The 12,388-nt window shown below is 42.2% G+C and overlaps 1 protein-coding gene across 5 annotated transcripts in view; it reads left to right on the forward strand.

The window, feature by feature from the left end:
- The first annotated feature begins 4,595 nt into the window (after nt 1-4,595).
- The window catches only part of nlrx1 (NLR family member X1), a 33,696-nt gene continuing 25,903 nt past the window's right edge, over nt 4,596-12,388 (forward strand). For 3 of the 5 annotated variants that reach the window (XM_073029955.1, XM_073029959.1, XM_073029958.1), the window contains exon 1: nt 4,596-4,916. The gene's annotated coding sequence lies outside the window, so the exon portion shown is untranslated. Of the gene's footprint in view, nt 4,917-6,199; nt 6,769-9,557; nt 10,101-12,388 lie in introns of those variants that run through there. The other 2 variants (XM_073029956.1, XM_073029957.1) reach the window with 2 other exon arrangements.

Below are 12,388 nucleotides of genomic sequence, written 5' to 3' on the forward strand. Positions count from 1 at the left end.
CCCTTCTGCACACCACTGTTGTAACGTGTGGTTATTTGAGTTACTGTCACCTTCCTGTCAGCTTGAACCAGTCTGGCCATTCTCCTCCGACCTCTCTCATTAACAAGGTATTTTCTCCTACAGCATTTCTGCTCAGTGGATGTTTATTTGTTTTTCGCACCATTTTCTATAAACTCTAGAGACTTTAGAGTCTGAAAATCCCAAAAGATCAGCAGTTTGAGATACTCAAACCACCCCATCTGGTATGGTTAAAGTCAATTAGATCATATTTCTTCCCCATTCTGATGTTTGGTCTGAACAACTGAATCTCCTGACCATGTCTGCATGCTTTTTTGCATTGAATTGCTGCCCCATGATTGGCTGATTAGATATTTAACGTGCAAGTGTACCTCATAAAGTGACCACTGAGTGTATGGTATGTTCTTTATTTTGTCCTTTGCCTTTCCCTTGGACAAAGGCTGTGACTATCTAACCTGTTTAAACCCCTCATAATTTTATAAACCTCTGTAAAGTTTCCCTTAGCCTTCTGTGCTGTGCCAATTCAACAGTAAGATTAAACATCAAGTTCAAAATACAATCAGGATTCAGAGAAATACAGGATTCAGAGGTGGGGCAGGGAAATGGGAAATGGAAGAAATGCACTGTGCAGAGGATAGGATAATCAGAAATGGGAAAGATAGCATTTTCAGAACATGAACATCATCAAATGACAAAAAAGCCAAGATCAGCAGAGGTGGAGCCAATGAGAACCAGGGAGATGATGTGGTGGAGGGAGGGGGAGCAGGTATCTGCACTACTACAGATGTGCTTTGCACTCACCTTCATGACACGAGGGGCATCTCAATCAATAAAGGTGCAACTTGCAAACTCCACCCACTATCGAAAAATGAGCAATTCCTTTCATCTCACAGATGCTGCTCGACCAACTGAGTTCCTCCAGAAAATTGTTTACTGCTTTGGACCCACTCCATCTGGGGGGGTCACTTTTGTTCCCTCTTGGAAGCACATTTGCTGCATTCGGTTATATTCCCCAGTGCCACATGAATCGAGTCTGTGCAGAAGTACAGAAGCCTGAAGGCACACACTCAGCGACTCAGGAAGAGCTTCTGAATCCGATTCCTAAATGGACATTGAACCCTTGGACACTACCTCACTTAATATACAGTATTTCTGGTTCTTGCGCATTTAAAAAAATCTATTCAATATATGTATACTGTAATTGATTTATTTATTATTGTTTTTTCTCTCTCTCTCTTCTAGATTATGTATTGCATTGAACTGCTGCTGCTAAGTTAACAAATTTCACGTCACATGCCAGTGATAATAAACCTGATTCAGATTCTATACTCAGAACACTGTTGAGTGCAGGACATTTTACACATAGGATTCCTGGTCCTCACACCTCACCCACTGAAACCTGGGACTGTTTTCCCATTCTGATCTATCTAAAGATCTAACACCAGTTTCTGGAATGGGAACTGTTGCCAATTCACTCTGCAAGCTTTTCCTTCTGCCCTTTTACTATTTAGTTACAAGAGAAACTTGTTTTCACTTCTGTAAAGTTCGGGCAGCAGTCAGACTGAGTATGAGGTCCAATTGACTCTATTAGAATGTAGGAAATCCTGGGAATCACAGGCAATTAAAATCGTGAGGACTTTATAAAATACATTACAGGGGATTGTAACAGAGATGAGGAAATCCTGAAACATATCGGAAAAAGACTTCAAAGAGGGTAGATTAAAATGATTCCCTCTGTTGAGGGTCAGAGATCATAAATTTAAAGTCTATGACAAATCATCTTTAAGGGAGATGAGATGAAGAAATTCTGCAGATGCAGGAAATCCAGAGTAAAACACACAAAATGCTGGATGAGATCAGAAGTCCTGATGAAGGGTCTCAGCCAAAAATGTCAACTGTTTATTCCCCTCCTTAGATGCTGCCTGACTTGTTGAGTTCCTCCAGCATTTTGGGAGTGTACTAAAGAAAAGTGTTTTCACTCAAAAGTTGTCAGGATCTAGAACACTTAGCTAATGTATGAACATGAGAGGTGTATTCAGTTATTCAGAGCTGTTCCACCAGCCTTTCATTTCCATTTACCTGCCTTGAAATCAAATAGCTTAAGTTCCTCACTTAATGGAAATCTGCAATCAATATTAACCAAAACTAATTCACACTGAAATGCTACAGCGGATGCCAATCCAATTATTAAGCCACTGCTTACAGGTGGTTTAATCTTCCTCACCCATTTAGCACTGATCAGGTAAATAATCCGGCTACAGGGGTTCACTAGAAATTGTTATTTGTAACCTGAATGCAGGCGTGATCAATCTGCCCCCTGTGGTGAATTTACCACCATCCTCATCCCCATAGTACTCCATCCTCTCCTCCAGGATTCAGAACTTCTATGAGATACCATTAACTCCTGAGGCCCTGTTCTCTCTCAGCTGCCAACGTTTTTTTTTAGCCTTGGTAGTCAAGTTTATACCAAAGCCGAATCAAATAATATGCTGCAGGATGGGATCAAGGATGGTCACATCAACAGCAGAGTCGCAACTGAAAAATTCTTTGAAGTGTCCTTTCCAGTGTTCATGGCTGTCTTTCTTTCCTTAATAAATTCACCTTCAGTGTTACTTGCACCTTGTACCTTAGAAACCACTGACAAAGACCTCTAAGCATGACATTGTGCTCAATGAGTCCTAGACCTCTGACCTCCTGTGCTGTTTCTGCCCACCACCTCTTCTTCAGGTGATGGAGTTCTCTGTTGGACCTCGAGCCTTCAGATGCCTGTGAAGCAGCTTTATTTCTCGAGAGCCATAATGAAGCTTCCAACTCAAGAATGCCCTATGTTTGCAATTATTTAGCTCCTAAATTTCATCAAACTAGTACTAATATACTGGCCTAGAGTTTCTTAATTATAGTGATTTTAGGGCAGCCTCTGTTGATTGGAGTATATCTGTTGTTCATGGAGTAAAAGCTAAAGAAAGCCGACTGTGGAATCTTTGAGACCGTTAATGTCTGAGGAGAGGAGGACATGGGAAGAACCTCAAAGATACCACAATCATGACCATCCTCAAGGTGAGGAACAAATCCAAGAGTGGTAACTACAGAGAGGTCTCCACATTGTCTGCTGCATGACAAGTCATCACAAAAGCCTCCCCCACTTCCAAGTTACCACATGGATTCCATCCATCCAGATAGAAACTTTAAGAAAAATTCAAAAAGTATCATCAACCACAATATATGGCCTGTTGACCTCATGAAAGTCCTTGGATCTGTCAATTGAGATATAATTTGGAGCAAAAATAATAAATACTGGAAACATTATTTAAATAAATGCCAAACACTAATAGATCTCCCAATCAAAGCCTCTAACATGGTAGTGGCTCAATACCATAATGGCCACTTCTATCCCTTCTCCCCATAATCCACAAACAGGACTGCCCTGGTAGACCCATTGTTTCTGCCTGCTTTTGCCCCACAGAGCATCTCATTACTTGACTCTTTCTTGCCAGCTGTCTTGTCTAGACCCTTCCCAATTACATCCATGGCATCTCACATGCTTTTAGCAACTTTGAATTCCCTAATCCCCACTGCCTCTTCTTCACCATGGGCACCTGGTCCCTGCACACCTCCATTCTCCATTAGGAAGGCCTTTAGTGCCCTCCATTCCTTTAATAAATTTAAATACCACATTCCTCTCTACTGACACTCTTCTCACCCTAATCAATTTCTGTTTTGATTCCTCTCAGTTTCTGCAAATCAATGTTGTAGCCATGGACTTTTATGTGGGCCCTAGCTATGCCTGCCTGTTCATCGGCTACATGGAGTCCTTGAAAGTGAGCCCATAGATTGTGGGAACATTTCAATGACGGGGCAATTGAAGTTGAGTGAAGTTATCCCCTCTGGTTCAAGAGCCTGATGATTGAGGGGTAATAACTGTTCCTGAACCTGGTGATGTGAGTCCTGTACCTTCTTCCTGAAGGCAGCATTGAGAAGAGAGCATGACCTGGGTGGTGGAGGTCCTTGATAATACATACTGCTTTCCGGCAACAGTGTTTCATGTAGATGTGCTCAGTGGTGGGGAGAGCTTTACCTGTGATGGACAGGACCGAATTCACTATTTCTGTAGGAATTTCTGTTCAAGGGCATTGGTGTTTCCATACAAGACCGTGATGCAGCCAGTCAATATACTCTCCACCGCACATCTATACAAGTTTGTTAAAGTTTTAGATGTCATGCGGAATCTTCGCAAGCTCCTGAGGAAGTTGAGGTGTTGCTATGCTTTCTTCGTAATAACACTGATGTGCTGGGACCAGGACAGGTCCTCAGAAATAATAATAAGAAATAAGAGCAAGATTATACTGAGGTAAATTGTGAGGCCAGGAGTCCATCTTATTGTACACGAGTTCATTCAATACTCCTAGAAGAGTGGCATAGAAGCTGCCGTTGAGTTTGGTGGTACGTGCTTTCAGGTTTTTCATCTTTTGCCGATTGGGAAGTTCAAACATCTCCAAGAAAATGCAAAGCGACACGTTTGCAGCAGAGGGAGCTTGAAAGCTGCCCCGATTTGACAGGAAGTTGGCTGACATCAACAAGTTTCAAAGTGAGCGGAGCAAGTTAACTTTGAGTGGCCGTGATTCCCCACGAATCAAAATTTCCCGACGATTAATAGTTTTAATTAACTATAATGAGGTCGGTCCTTATTTAGCGCAACTCAAGAGTGGGATCTACTCTATAGAATGTTGGAAGTTGTTCATTATGATTCTGCGTCTGAATACAACGTTCTGAAGCTGCCGCTGATCCCGGTCTTAATTTATTTTTTAATGTTCTTTTCACCAACTCTTGTCTGAGAAATAGGCAGCAGGGACCGTTGCCGCGACGATAAACGGGGACCTCAAGTTGTCCTTCACGTGAAGGTAACTTTTCCATTCTCCGTTAACTTGCGTTCAAATTGTTCGAGGCTGGAATTTGGGGACATTGCACGTAATCGCTGTTGTAGAACTCGAACTGCAGAATCTTTTCGAGACGGATTTCGAGACTACAAAATGAGAGCGGAAAATTGGTTTTATTTTCACAAATCTCCCACACACTGGGCGCCGATGTGTAGTAATTTTAAAGTCATTTAACGAATTGCCTCTATTAGCAAGCAAGGGGTAGTGAATCATTTGCCTCTTTCTGAGTCTGTTGGGGATTCAGTCTCCTCAGAAACTTGAACACAATAACCTGGAGTACCGAAAATTCACGTCAGATAAGTCAAGGCCTTGCACCCCCCGCCCCAAGCCAGTGTCTCTGTACAGTGGCAACCACTTAAAGTGAAACATGATCACTTATTTTCTTGCTTAAGGGAGCTTGTCTTTAAATCGACTGTCACAAATCACCGTGTCACGTCCACTTAAACAGCATTACACTTCAGGATATCCCGAGATGGAAGGAAACAGTAAAGGAACACTTTTTCTTTCAAGTTTCTCACATTTTATTCGCTATTTTTGTTTTGTATTTGATTTAAAGAATGTACACTTTCCTTATTTCCAAAAGTTCTGATCAGTTTGTTCCCAGTTGTTAACTCGTCCTCATTTGATCCGACTGAGGAATCCCTACACTTTTGATGCAACAAAGTGGAAAGGGAGAAATGTAAAACTCTGATATCAATTAAGATCGAAAGGGTACAAGGATGTTGCCAACACTTGAGGATCTGAGTTATAGGGAAAAGCTGAATATTCCCTGGAGCAAAGGAGAATGAGAGGAGATTTGACATTTATAATCATGAGGGGTATAGCTAGGGTAAATGCAAGCAGGCTTTTCCACTGAGATTGGGTGCGATTAGAACTTGAGGTCATAGGCTAAGGGTGAAAGGTGAAATATTTAAGAGGAATATGAGGGAGAACTTCACTAGGAGGGTGGCAAGAGTGTGCAACAAGCTGCAGCAGAAGTGGTGGATGCGGGTTTGATTACAACATTTAAGAAAAATTTGGATAAGTATATAGGTAATGGTCTACAATCCAGGCGTGGGTCAAGTGGGGCTTGGTTAAATAACAGTTCAGCATGGACTAGACAGGTGAAGGCCCTGTTTCTGTGTTCTATGACTCTATAAATGTATGTTTTAATTTAATTTATTAGAAGTATTTATTTGCTAATGTCAAAAATAAGCACTATTCTAAAATAACTTAGAATATTTCTATTTTAGTCTTGGTGTAGCGGTGTGCTACACGCAGCGCTAAAATAACGACACGGAGTCGGTAAACTGCAGTTAAAGAAGATTTTATTCGAACTTCACAGCCTTGCTTTAAAGCCTCCCTGATCCCGCCCTCCCCGGGCGCGGATGCTGTAAGGGGCACGTACTCACAGTCCCCCGCAGGCTTTTCCCTTTGTTGGTGAAGCAGACCTGGCGCCCTTTTGGGACTTTGTGATTTGTGAGCCGGTTCGAGTGCGCTAGGAAGTGGGTCGCCACATTGGCATCTTTTTCACCATGGAATTAAATTTGTAGCAAAACTTCAAGAAGCTATCAGATTAGTAAGTTTATACGCAAGCTAGATACTCAACAAGATTGACAAAAATGTATTAATATTTTTAAGGTCTTGCCTCCTTTCTTCCAATGTGTCTGATATTTGCAACTTGATTATTTTGGACACATTCCCAAGATCTGGGTGAGCAAAAATGCTACATTTTTTCAGCAACCATCAAGTCTGTGTATATATCTAATACTGGAGTTGGAGTGAGTCCATCCTATTAAATCAAGTTATACATGAAGCAGCACAAAGGGAATTAAATGTAAGTATTAATCTCAGATGCAATGTTGAATTTGGTGCTGAAACTCTAAACTTGCAGTATATAGTGACACATATGTACTTTGATAATTTACTTTGAACTTTGACCTGAATTAATTTCAAGAGGTATATGGATTGTGTTAACACAGATCATAGAACAGAATAGTATAGGCCCTTCAGCCCACAATATTGTGCTGACCTTTTAACCTACTTAACCCCTTGCTCCCACATGGTCCATTTTTCTTTTCTTTCATCCATGTGCCAATCTATGAGACTCATAAACTCCTCTAATGTATCTCCCTCTGCCACCACCCATGGCAGTGCATTCCATGCACCTACCATTCTCTGTTTTATTAATAAAAAAACACAGCCTCTGATATCCACACCTTAAAATTATGCCCCCTCGTATTAGTGATTTCTGCACAGGGAAAAATTCCCTGACTGTCCACTCTATTTATGCCTCTTAAGCTGAAGATAAATACACAGTAAAAATTCCAAAGTTATCTGTTAGTACAGGAACTCTGAAGAACTGTAAATCAAAGCAACCATTTCATAGGTACATCGTCTTGCTATAATTACAAGCCCAAAGTTGCTGCTGCTGCTGTCCTAACATGCTTCACATTTTTGTTTACACAAATAGTCTGCTCAAAAATGTTCTCTTCTGCTTTCAGTCTCCTTGAGCTGTACTGAGGCAAAAGATTAAATAAAATCTCTTGGATAATTGGTGTGTTGTGCTGAATTGGGATGGCGTGGTAGTGTGATGGTTAGCACAATGCTTTACGGTACCAGTGACATCAGTTCAATTCCCGCCATTGCCTGTAAGGAGTGTGTATGTTCTCCAGGTTCTCTGGTTTCCTCCCACAGTCCAAAGACATACTGGTAGGTTAATTGGTCATTGTGAATTATCCTGTGATTAGGCCAGGGTTAAATTGGGGGATTGCTGAACAACATGCTGTAATAAATGTATTACTCGAATAACCTTCATTTTCCCCTTTTGGAAGGAAAGGCTTGCATGATTCATACTTATCATTGCTGATCCATTTTGTAAAGTTTGAGGGAGATGTATAAACATAAGCAAGCCTTAAAGATGGAAGGGCTGTAAATTGGGAGAAAACAGCAATTTAGATTGTTAAATTTTAGAAATTAACAAATTATTTAATATAGTTGTTAAGCCAGACTATGTACCTATGGATTGGTTGCTTTGTTTTACAATTACTGTATTTAAAAAGTACCTTTGGAGTTTTTACTGCTTTTTGTAGACTTGCACAAGTCATGACAAAGTGCTTAACATTAAATATTTTGGAAGCAAGTGTACATATGTAGTGCACACACCAAGGTGCCATAAGTAGCAGCAATTTTAATTAGTAAATTTTTTTTTTTGGAATGTAGATTGGGGGCTCAATTTTGAGAAGCGATTAGTGCCTTAGTAAGCCAGTTCTCCCCTACTGCCTTGTATTTTTATTTGGAGATGCAGAGTAAAATAGGTCCTTCAAACTGCATCACCTAGTAACCCCCAATTTAACTCTAGCCTAATCGCAGGACAATACACAGTGACCAATTAACCTACCAACTGGTACATATTTGGATTGTGGGAGGAAACCGGAGCACTGGGATTAAAACCCATGCATTCCACAGGAAGGATGTACAGACTCCTTGCTGAAGATGCCATAATTGAACTCCGAACCATGACGCCCTGAGCTGTAATAGCGTTGCAGTAATTGCTACGCTACCGCGGTGCCCAGCTGAGGCACTTAATGACTTTATTGAGGCCCTGTATGTGAATTTGATCATTTGTAGTCGAATCCCAACCAATTTGAATTTGGTTTCCACCTACTCCTGTGGCAAGAAAATCAAACACAACCCAGAACATTTCTGTTCACTTTTATGCTTTGCCATCGGAGTAATAGAGCAGGTAGAGCTCCTGTATGTTTATTCTTTCTGAAAGTCTGCCTCTGACAATGCAGCATTCCTCCAGTACTATACCATAGTGTCAGTCAGGCATTTTTTGCACGTTTCTGGTGTCAAATTCACCACTGTTACCAATGTACTCTTACCCATGTACAGCAAAATCTCACAAACAGCAAATAAATAAAGAATTATTATGAGGTGAATGTTGACATTGGTGTTTGAAATGTGTTGAAAGATGCTAAACTTACAATCTAAACTACTGGAAAAAGAGAACTAGCCCTTCAAGTGAGAAGCGATGCACACAAAATGCTGGAAGAACTCAACAGGTCAGGCAGCCTCTATGGAAATGAATAAAGTCAACGTTTCGGGCTGAGACCAAAATTCAGGACTGAAAAGGAAGAGGGAAGACACAAGAATAAAAGGGTGGGGGGAAGGGAAGAAGGATAGCTGGAAGGTGATAGATGAAGCCGGGTGGGTGGGAAAGGTCAAGGGTTGGAGAAGAAGGGATCTGATAGGAGAGGAGAGTGGACCATAGGAGAAAGGGAGGGAGGAGGAGACCCAGGGGAGGTGATAGGCAGATGAGAAGAGGTAAAAGGTCAGAATGGGAAATAGGGGTGGGATGGGGAAAAATTTTCAGAAGGAGAAATCTATGTTCATGCCATCAGGTTGGAGACTACCTAAACAGAATATAAGGTGTTGCTTCTCCACCCTTCAAGGTGGCCTCATCTTGGCACAAGAGGAGGCAGTGGACGGACATGTCGAAATGGGAATCGGAATTAAAATGCTTGGCCACCAGGAAATTCCACTTCTGCGGATGGAGTGGAGGTGAAGCAGTCCCCCAATTCATGACAGGTCTCACCAATGTAGTGGGGGCAGCATCGGGATGACCGGACACAATCAACGATTTGCAAATTGGGCATTAGATTGAAGCAGGCATCTTTGCCAATGCAATACACTTTTAACAGTTCCCAGGTCTATTTCAGCAACTTTTATCCTGGGTGTGGCATGAGCCCCTGCCTTGCTGATTCCATTTAGGTTGCCATGACAATTTAATCATGAATTTAGAAATCTCTTGTGTCTAGAATTTAGTCATGAATTTGCCATCCTATGATTGAGAAACACTTGAGTTGCAGCATATACATGAGAACTTACGGTAGTTGCAATGACATCTGTAGTGAGTTTAGGATTCCACAAGCGTGCATTACAACCAGTCATGTAATTCTGTCATTGGCTGCAGCCAAAATAGAACAGCGGTTCTTGCACATCATCGATTGTGGCTGGGATTTCAATTCCCTTGTCAGTGATCATCGAAGCATAGAGTAGACGGTTTGTCCTCTGCTCATTTCTTCAGCCTACAGTGAAGGAAGCAGCTTGTCTTTAAGATCAGTTGAATATCGTAGTTTGACAACACCATCCTTGACGTCAAAGGTCAGTCTCTAACCTGCCATGGTGCAACGTGAAGGGCATAGGCAAATTATCTACTACTGCTTTCTGCTGAGGCCCAGTGGGGAAAATGGGAAGTGAAGGGAATTGGAATGCTTAACATTGCTTTTGCTCTAAGTCACATTGGTGCTCTCCTTGAAATGTTGTCTGAATAACAATTTGCATTTGTATTCCAGTAAAACATACAATAAAGTCTCACAGAAATACTTTTCAAACAAGATTAAGCTACCTTTCACTTTCCTCTGGGACAATTTCTCCCACCAGTTTGCTGTGTTTTCATCATCCCTTCTCATTTTCCCCTCTCTAATCCCAAGCAATCAGTCCTCAGCAAAGACCCTGGCTTCATCCTCCTCCAATCCACCCAAATAAATTTCCACGCCTGACTTGGCATTCTTCCTTCGTCTCTGCCCAATTTTTGGTCAGGAGCCTGCACCTCAGATTGTGGAGCTTCAGCTAAAGCACCCAACCCACTGGGACTCCATCCTCTGGATTCTTGTCCTCTCTGGATCTATTCACCTTGATTTTCTACCACCTATCCACCCACTCACTCCAATCTATGCCCTTCTGAGTTTGCAGTACTCCATTCTTAAAGAACCAGCTCCGATGTTGTCTTTGTCTCAATTACAAAGTGGTGTTTTTGAGGTCTCCAAGCTGACCCCTACACAACAGAGACCAAATGTTATCTCTCAAACCTCCCATGTCATCTTTGTATCTCCCTCTGGATTATAACCCCACCATGGAACATCCCATCATTCTCTTCCATGTAGTAATGGGTTTCATTTCCTTGGTAGATCTCCCCTCCCCATCTTTCAACCTTGTACTCTTGCAGCCTGGCACAGCCTACATCCATGATCAAATGGCTGAGCAGATTTGATGGGCCAAATGGCCTAATAATGCTCCTATATCCTGTGGTGTATGGTCTATTTCTGCTTCCTGGGCAGGATCTATAAGTAGGACCGTCTCAGCCAACTTATTTCTTCCTACTTGAACTCCATTCTTTTTTCCCTGGTAGAGTCCCTTCTCCCTTGCACACATGGAACTTCAAATGCCTTCTGCCACTTGGATTGTTCCCAATGTATGGTACCAACTAGTACCATACTCAAATAAGACCCTATCTCCTTCCTTCACCAAGATGGTTTGAGGGTCCTCTGTTTCTTGAAAGAGTCTCAATGAACTCCCCTCCACCAATGCACTTTCACACTGAGCAACGACTCTGACTCCACTCAATTTCTCCTGATCAGCTTTGGGGACTCACTTAGGCCTAATCTTCACCTTTTTGTGGAGCAATTTTTATTTCACTCCTACTCAGGGCCCCTTTTCTGATCCATAACTTTCCTGCAGACCTTCAGAACTTCCATTATTTTTACTGCCTCTTTCTACACTGTCCTCACTTCCACACTGTCTCTGACCTGTTCACTCCCTTTCAGGATCTCTCCATCTCTATTGCAGGGGAATGCCTAGTGATAAATGTCCATTACAAGCCCATGTACTCATAGGGCTATCTGGATTATGCTTGGTCCCAGCTCACCTTCCGCATGAATCCTATTCCAATCTCCTTGTGTCTATCTCCATTTCCATTGTGCTTAGTCCAGTGAGAATTTCCATATAGTTTTGTCTGCGATGTCTTCCATCCTGAACCTTGCTTTGCCGCCCACCACAGTTAACAGAGCCATTAACTTAATTTCACGTTTCGTGGACTCCACTCACCGAGGAGGAATTTCTTTAGCCAGAGAGTGGTGAATCTGTGGAATTCTTTGCCGCAGGCAGCTGTGGAGGCCAAGTCTTTATGCTGATTGGTCAGGGCATGAAAGGATATGGGGAGAAGGCAGGAGATTGGGGCTGAGAGGAAAATTGGATTAGTCATGATGAAGTGACGGAGCAGACTAGATGGGGCAATTGGCTTAATTCTGCTCCTATATCTTATGGTCTTCTCCTTCTGGGTGGTCTCAAGGTCCAACCCTGTGCTTCCTTGACGCTCTAATTCTCTATCCCACTCTCCCCTAACCTAGTCCGCTCTCCTCTCCTATCAATTCCTCCTTCAACCCTTGCCTTTTCCGCTAATCACCTCCCAGCTTCTCACTTTATCCCTCCCTTCACCCATCTGCCCCCTCACCTGGTTTCATCTATCACCTGCCAGTTGTACTTCTCCCCTCCCCCAACCTTATTCTGGCTTCTTTCCCCTTGTCAGTCCTGATGAAGTGTTTCGACCTGAAACATCAACTATTTATTCCCCTCTGTAGATGATGCTGCCTGACTTGAATCAGGTTTATTAT

This window comes from Hemitrygon akajei, chromosome 26 (genome assembly GCF_048418815.1).
Source record: "Hemitrygon akajei chromosome 26, sHemAka1.3, whole genome shotgun sequence".
Taxonomy (NCBI): domain Eukaryota; kingdom Metazoa; phylum Chordata; class Chondrichthyes; order Myliobatiformes; family Dasyatidae; genus Hemitrygon; species Hemitrygon akajei.